Source organism: Ursus americanus, chromosome 16, assembly GCF_024610735.1.
Source record: "Ursus americanus isolate L20-20 chromosome 16, mUrsAme1.1.p, whole genome shotgun sequence".
In the NCBI taxonomy this organism is placed as follows: Eukaryota; Metazoa; Chordata; class Mammalia; order Carnivora; family Ursidae; genus Ursus; species Ursus americanus.
Genome location: NC_142142.1, coordinates 44,172,181 through 44,180,515, shown reverse-complemented (window position 1 = coordinate 44,180,515; position 8,335 = coordinate 44,172,181).

Genomic DNA, 8,335 nt, shown 5'->3' with positions numbered 1-8,335 from the left:
ACACATAAAACCTGACTGTCATACGGCTCTTTTAGGGTTCGGAGTCAGAAAGTCTTCTTTCCCATAAGATAACTTTGTTGTTCTTACCTTACCAGTAACTTGGGTCAGGGATAGTAGATGCAGGGGAACCAGAAGCAGAGCTGAGACTGGGAGGGGATGCCACACAGACATAAGGCAAAGAACAGAACTGAGACTAGGATTAGCAATGGACGATCAAGGGAAAAGAGTTTGAAGTAGAGCAGGATTGGAGCATGAGTCAACAAAATGGGAATCAGTAGGTTAGCTCAACGTGGGTTTCCAAAAAATATGGAGGTTGTTAGTCTAGAAGAGTGACATTTAGTGGCCTATAGTGTCTCTAGTTAGTAAGGCTGGAGAGTAAGTCTAGACTTACATATGGTGGCTCAGGCTGGAAAATCCATTCATGAAGGAATATCATCTGACACAAGTAAACAATGATACCTGGAGACTTAGTTAATGCTCTTCTAAATCTATATTTTTCTGCTGATTACATTTTCTGAACTCCTTACCTACCTCTTCCTCTTGACTACTGGCAATATGGAAATGTATAGTAACAGCTATTAATGAAACTTAGTTTGACTCCAGAAGTAAAATGCAATTAGATCCATGTAACTACATACCCGAACTACCGAGGCAATAGGAGATAGGGAATTTGTTTAGGCCACCATATAGTTCTGCTATATGGCATCCAGGAAGTAGGCTGTGATGTTAATTTCAAGACACATTGCTTTGAATTAATGAGCCAGTTATCCTAGTTACCATCATGCGTCGTGCTCCTGTGCTTGCTAGGGGCCCTTTCTCAGCTGAGCAGTTGGGACTATAGGTCTTGTCAGGTAGAATGATCCATAGGGAGACTCACCGTATTCAACCAATACATAGAGAGATTGGTTCCAAATTGGGTATTGACCCTACCTGAATCTCATAGGTTGAGTCTGGCCTCTCTTTGGCAGTCCAGGATGCTGGGTGCTGGCTAATAACGTTAGGTTTAGGAGAGTCCCTTAGGATTAACAGGCCTTTTGGTCGCTTGAAATGCCCTTCCTAGTCTGTCTTAAAATTCTGTTTACCCTTAAGGCAAAGTACTAGTATCACCCATTCTATGAAAAGTTATTTTGATTTCTCTCAATCAGAACAATTACTCCCTGCCCAACCACAGTATGCTACCTGCAACTCTGTGTAGCACATATTTTTTGTGCCTTAAATGATAATTATTTATATATGTTAAAAGATAATTTTCAAAAAAAGGTAAATCATGACTGTCATGCAGATATTAAATGAGCATATGTTGATATTAAAATGAACATGTGTTAAAGGCTTTAACCCATGAGGGAATAAGCAGATGTTATAACTGCTTCTAAGAAAAAGTAAAAGAAAAAAATACTCCTATGGATAAAGGAATGTTGAACTGAAAGTTCAAATGGAGGCAGAACTGATCTTTTCCATAGTCATTTATGATTTGCAGAATTGTAAAATAGATCAACTATAGGCTAAAACCAGATAAACTGGAGGGCTGTCATATAGACAATGGATAATAAAATGTTTTCTACCACTTCCCTTGTTTTGATAAGAACAGTCTCAAAGGAAGACTAGTCTTTTTTTTTTTTTTAAAGATTTTATTTATTTATTTGACAGAGAGAGAGACAGCCAGCGAGAGAGGGAACACAAGCAGGGGGAGTGGGAGAGGAAGAAGCAGACTCCCAGCAGAGGAGCCTGATGGGCTCGATCCCAGAACGCTGGGATCACTCCCTGAGCCGAAGAAAGACGCTCAACGACTGAGCCCCCCAGGCGCCCCTCAAAGGAAGACTAGTCTTAATCACAAACTAAGGTTGGTCTTGTTAAATTGGATCTGATTATTATACAGGTGTAGCAAGAGTATTAATTTACCATACAGTCTTCTTAAGTTTGCTTTTCTGGAAGTTTTTCTGAAGAATCTCAGATTTGACTTTTAAAATACTTGTTAATTAACTGGACTATTTAGTTCATCTGTTTTCAACCTGATTGGGTTTTTTAATTTTGACTTTTGTGAGTGTGTATCTTAAATTTCATTTGGTGCAAGAAATACACAAGGACTTGATAAGACTTGAAGAACTTGATAAGGCAACATACAAAGACTTGAAAGAAACTAATGAATTTTCTGGGTTTTTTTTGTTTTTTGCTTTTTTTTTTTCCTTAAGAGGCCTGGGAATATCCCCCTCTCTCTGGCTGAAGCTCTGTCATTATAAACTAAGAAGAACTTGTCCAAGTTCATTGTTAGGAAGGGGAAAACAAGGTTTAGAAACAGTGCTCAGTAAATACAAATGATTAGAGCCTACCTTGGCATACAGCGAACATATAGATGATACTGACTCTAGAGAAGGGAAGGTCTGGGACTGAGAATACGAGTTTCTCAGAAGGTAGGTCTAGGATTAGGACTCTTTGTCCCAGGAATTTCAGTGTTGGACTTGATTTCTGCATCTTGCAGCCTCTGTCCTTCATGTATTTTATAAGTCACTCCAGTAGTAACTAGGAGCCGGGGATCTGAGGCCAGTATTCAAGAGTTTTGTGGAGAAATTCTAGGATAAAGGTATTGTGGGCCAAAGGAGATATTAGAGAGTTTTTCCAGACCTGGGGCCTGCCTTGGCTGCCATAGACATCCAGGAATAGCAGGAATATCTTCAGTCTTTATTGTGTGGTGTGGCACTGGTTTGTTTGCTCGGGCCTTTTAAAATCTTGCTGGGAAAACTTCCCTTGAAGACCTTCCAGTCCTCACCCGTGAAAAGTATCATGGTTCTTTGAAGTCCCATAATTCTGAACCAAATTTCCAACTTTTATTTGTCCAACCCATTCTCTCTGTTTCAGTCCCCTCGCTTCACAGTGTTACAATAAAAATGTGTCCCCAATTGTAGACCTAAGAGAGCAGCAGTGTAAGTGGGGGCTGTTCCCGCACTTTCCCCAGGTGCTAAGAGGGAATTTGATTTTACATATGGAGTGGTCCTTGGGGAGAGATGCTAGCTTATCTTTCTACCACCCTCACTGCGTGAATCGGGCATGCCAGTTCCCTGTGAGCTTAACTCTCCTTGTCTGAGGAAGGGGGAGGAGTGTTATCTCCTAGCCACCCAGTGGTGCAGAGGATGGCGTGAGAAAAGAGCTAAGAACTTGGAATCTAAGGAACAGTTCTGAAATCTTGCCTGACATTAACCTGAAGTAACACGGGTAGCTGATCCCGCCACTCCATAGCATATTCTCAAAAGAAAAGATTTATATTTACAAGGTGAATGTCTTCTTCCATCTCCTGTTTCTAGAATTAGCAAGCTGAGACCTACTCGAAGGAGCTTAAAAGTTGATGAAAAACTGCTTTTTTTTTTTTTGCTTTTTATAAAACTTATAAAATAATTATAGATATACAGGAAGTTGCAAAAGTAGTTCCAATATGTTCTGTGTGGGCTCCATCCAGTTTCCCCCGATGGGTATATTTTACGTAACTATAGTATAACATCAAAGCCAGAAGATCGACATTGGTGCAGCAGGTGTGTATAGTTTTACGTGGGCCATTTCCACATGTTGGTTTGGGCCAATACCACCACAATCGAGAGCGAAAACGATTCCATCACCACACAGACCTCCTCGTGTTACCTCTATAGAGTCACACCTGCACCCCTCCCTTTGACTGCCGACTCTACCCCTGGCCACCACTAATCCGTTTTCCGTCTCCATAATTTTGTCATTTTGAGAACATTATATAAATGGGATCAAACGGTAAGTGGTCCTTCGAGATTTTCTTTCTCTTCACTTAAGGCCGCTGAGATCCACCCATGCTGCTGTGTCTCTCAGAGTTTGTTCCTCTTTATTGCTGAGCTGTCCTCCATGGCATGCGAGTAGCACGGTTTGCTTAACCATTCATTCCTTGAGGGACATTCTGGTTGTTTCTAGGATTTTGCTATTACAGATGAGGCTGCTACGGATGTTTGTGTACAGGTTTGTATGGACAGAAATTTTCATTTATCTGCGATAAATGCCTGGAGTATCACTAATGGATTGCGTGGGAAGTGCATGTTTAGTTTTTTAAGAAAGTGATAGCATGTAGTTGGATCATGCTTTTACTTCTGTCTGCCAGGTAGGCAGAAGAAATCCAGGTTTTTCTACATGGCCTCCTTTGATACCCTTAGTGACAGGTGGGGGAGGACACCTCATTACTGCTTGGATAGTGGGGGTTCTGGCTCCCTGCGGGGCCTCCCCTGACATCACCCTGCATGGGATAGGGAGAGCGCTTCGTTACTGCTCCCCTTGTGTCCTCCACGGACACCACGGTGTTAGGGGTAAGGTGCTCATCACCACTGGAGGCTGGTGAAAGTCCTGGCTTCCCACTTGTGGTTTCCTTACACCACCCTGACAGTGGGGCTGGGAAGAGACCTCGTTACAGCCAGGCCCAAAGGCAAGGTGAGGCTCCCCGCTTTGCCTTGGCTGGCAGGAGTGGGGAGGGGCTGCAGTGTTTTCTGTGATGTTCGGTGAGAGTAAGGTGGCTATTGCTAGGCTACCCTCATCTTGATCCTTCAGCTAGATATAGCCAGCTTTTCTTTCTCCTCCTCCTCCTCCTCCTCCTCCTTTTTTTTTCATCTGTGCTATTTGGTTCTTCCAGATTGCTGGCTTTTCCAGCATCTAATCTGGATAGATGAAGCAAAAAGCTAACCCAGACAAATCACTACTGTGTCTTTCCTCAGATCTTTTCCTAGCTCATCTGCCTTTTTCTTTCCACTTTTTCAGAGTCTTCTTATGTTGCTATATATACATATTATATATATATAATATATACATATATCTCCAGGGTTTTCAGTATTTAGTGAGAATACTAAGTGCTAGGGAGAAGTGCGTCTATTCCATTTTGATCCAGAGCCGGAAATCTGACAAAGGGCTTTTTAAAAAATGGCCATATCTCCTCTAAGAACATAAATCTGATCATGTCTCAACCCTTCTTAAAAGCTTCCTCTTCGGGACACCTGGGTGGCTCAGGCCGTTAAGCATTTTACTCTTGACTTCAGCTCAGGTCATGGTCTCAGGGTCATGAGACCAGCCGTGCATCAGGCTCTGCACTGAGCTTGGAGCCTGCTTAGGATTCTCTCTCTCCCTGTCCCTCTGCCCCCCACCTCAACAAACAAACAAACAAACAAACAAACAAACAAACAAACAAACATAAAAGCTGCTCGTCGTATCCTGTCCAATGGATAAAATCCCAAGCCTTTAACATGGACTTTTTAAGGCTCTTCAGTATCTTACAACCAGTACTAGGAGTCCTGTCTCTGCAACTCCACGCTTCAGGTGTGCACTCTCCAGCTACCTGGGTTTCGCATGCACCACTTCTTAAATATCCCTTGCTTTTCCAGGTTCCTTGTTGGGCACACACTAGGGCAGGTCCACTCTGCTGCTCCTGTCTCCTCTTCTCTACTTGGCAGGCACCGAGCTATACTTCAGTCCTGCTTCTTATATTACCCGCTGTGAAGCCTTTCGAGAATTTCCCAGTTATCTGATCCCTTCTCGGTGCCACCATGGCAGCATGAACATAATTCTACAAGCTATTTCTTGCTTGAATTTGTTTATTCTACTGGAGCTCTTTGAGGTGAAATTCTGTCTTTATGCATCTGTGTCCCATTCCACCATATGTTCTTTGAGGTTTGGGGCAGCACCTGTCGTATTTATCAATGGTACCTAGCACCTAGTGCTGTGCCTGGCATACAGTCGGCACTTAACACATGTTTATAAAATGAATAGATGAATGATTTGTTACTTTCAGATACTACAGTAAAGAAAAGTGTCCTCTGCTTGTATGACGAGGCTGCCTGACGCTAACTCACTTTTTCCATTACCATATCTTTTTTATTTCTGCCCACCACCAACAAAATGACTTCAGGACCAATAATTTAACCACTTCCCCAGTCTGCCCCTCCTCCCTGCTCTCAGGTTATCCTCATATATATTTACTGCCATCACTGGCTGACCGTTTGAGAGCAGGGCTGACTCCTTGCCTGGCTGATAGCGGTCTCCAAAGCCCATTCTTCAGGCCGGTGTGAACCATCAGTCCTACCTTGAATAGAGTAAAGCTTTTGACCAGTTATATCAAGGTTAGGACTTTCTTTGTCTTTCACTGAAACAAAACCCTTTGGGATGCATGGTCACTTTGCTTATCTATCTTTTGACTGTGTTGGCTGGAAGAAATTTAATAACAATTCTTCTTAGTGAAATGTCAGCATCTGACCTATTGGAAATAATAATAGCTTCTTTCATTTTTTATGACACCTTACTCAACCCATACATCCATCTTGTCAACCCCAAATTATTCAACCTGTGTTATCATGATGCGTACAACAGCTTCAATGAGTAAAGTCATATATACATAGACACCCACACATGCACGTATACACACGGGATATTAAGGATATACAGCTCAAACCAATTCTGCTATACTCACTGGCACTTTTTAAGGACTCCAATCTTGACCACGATACTTTGTTATCATTTATATTGGCCATTGGTGTCTATCCATTGTAGTAAATATCTCATGCACATATAATAATTGCTGCACTTCCAAACCTACTTAATATGGCCAGGCACTTTTAAAAAAAAACTATTTATTTATTTGTTTTAGAGAAAGAGCATGAGCAGGAGGGGCAGAGGGAGAGGGAGAGAGAATCTCAAGCAGACTCCATGCCCAATGTAGAGTCCGATGGGGCTGGGGGAGGGAGGGGCTAGATCTCATGACCCTGAGATCACGACGTGAGCCAAAACCAAGAGTTGGACACAAGAGTCAGGCGCTTAACCGACTGAGCCACTCAGATGCGCCGGGGCAGGCACGTTTTATATGTATAAGTTTTAATTCTTACAGCCACCCTGCAAAGGCAGATGTTACTACCCACATTTTGCAGATGAAGGAACTGAGACTCAGAGAAGTAGTAGTATCTGAGTCGGGATGGGCTTGGCCTCAAAGCCTGTGTTCTTTTCACTACAACACTCAGCATCTTAATTAAAAAGCCTAATATGAAATTGAATCTTTAAAAGGTTGAAGAATCTCTGTTTCCTCTAATATCCCAACTCCTACCCCATTCATCAAGGGGCTGGTTCTTGATTCTATCACAACAAATATGCCATTCTCTGTTTAGTAAGACAGAAGTGGGAGGAGGGAGAGGGATTCAGAGAATACTGCTCGTGTGTGTGGTGGGATTTTGCAGTTCTGTTGCCTAACGGCTTATTCTCATGGCACTCGTTCTCATAGGCTTTCTCTAGCCTTTGGGTCCCTGGGTCCCTTGGAAAAAAATAGGGAGGACACTGTTACCATATCTAAAAGGGTCTGTACAGATCCCTGGCTACCCAGAAAGTCCTGCGGGTGATCAGTGAACCAGCAGGAACTAGGAACTCCCACCTAGCAGTAGGAACTGGCATTTGATGGGCAAAAAGGCCATTAAGGGCCAGCTCCTGTCCTACAAGTGTCTGATACTAAAGCATAGCAAGTATTTTTGACAAATGATAGGGCTACCCACAATGAGAACTGAAGAGCTTTTCCTTTAGCCTCGGAGTCAGTAACTCGTCGCTTCCCTCCTTATTTCCTTCGGATACCTGTCCATACCCTGCAGGGTTTGGGGAGTGTGTGTAAGGGGGGCCACATAACAGGAAGGTGAGTCGAGAGTAGAGAGCTGGTGTAGGTGAGTGAAAGGAATATCTGAGCCATAACCTCCTCTTTGTCACTCCCCCAAGCGGCAGGAAGCAGAGAGATTGCCCAGCTCACCCCCAGGAGCAAGTAAGGAACATTGGTAAGAGTGTTGCTGTTGCCATCCTGGCCCCTGAACAGGGATATATGGCTGGAATTCACAGGAAGTAACTGGAACAAGGCGAAGACTATGTCAGGACTGGCCCTGCTCCCAGCTGCTTGTTGGCACTCTATGAATAATCGCCATACCACCAGGAGGGCGTATTGTTAAGGTCTCTCTGAGCGTTCCAGACAAGCCTCGTCCCCTGCGAGGCACAAACAATGTCTCCAGAGGGACTTGTGAAACGAGCAGTCGTAGGTCTTATTCCTTGACTTCTTGCTGTCGGAAATAGACACACAGATGTCCCACGCTACTGAAGTCTGGGTAGCCCGTCTGGAGCCCTGGAGATGGTCCCTTCCATTCCTGTCCAGGTCCCCTCCCCATCAGCGGCTTTCTTGGCTTATTTGGCTTATTTGGCTTTCAACTTTACCCTTCCCTTCAGTACCTGAGAAACGAGTAGCTGTCTTCGTGGGGATTTCAGCTGATTATTCTAGTTTATTTTCTACCCCTTCACCTGCTGGCTTTCAGGCCTCATGTCTATTGGGTGT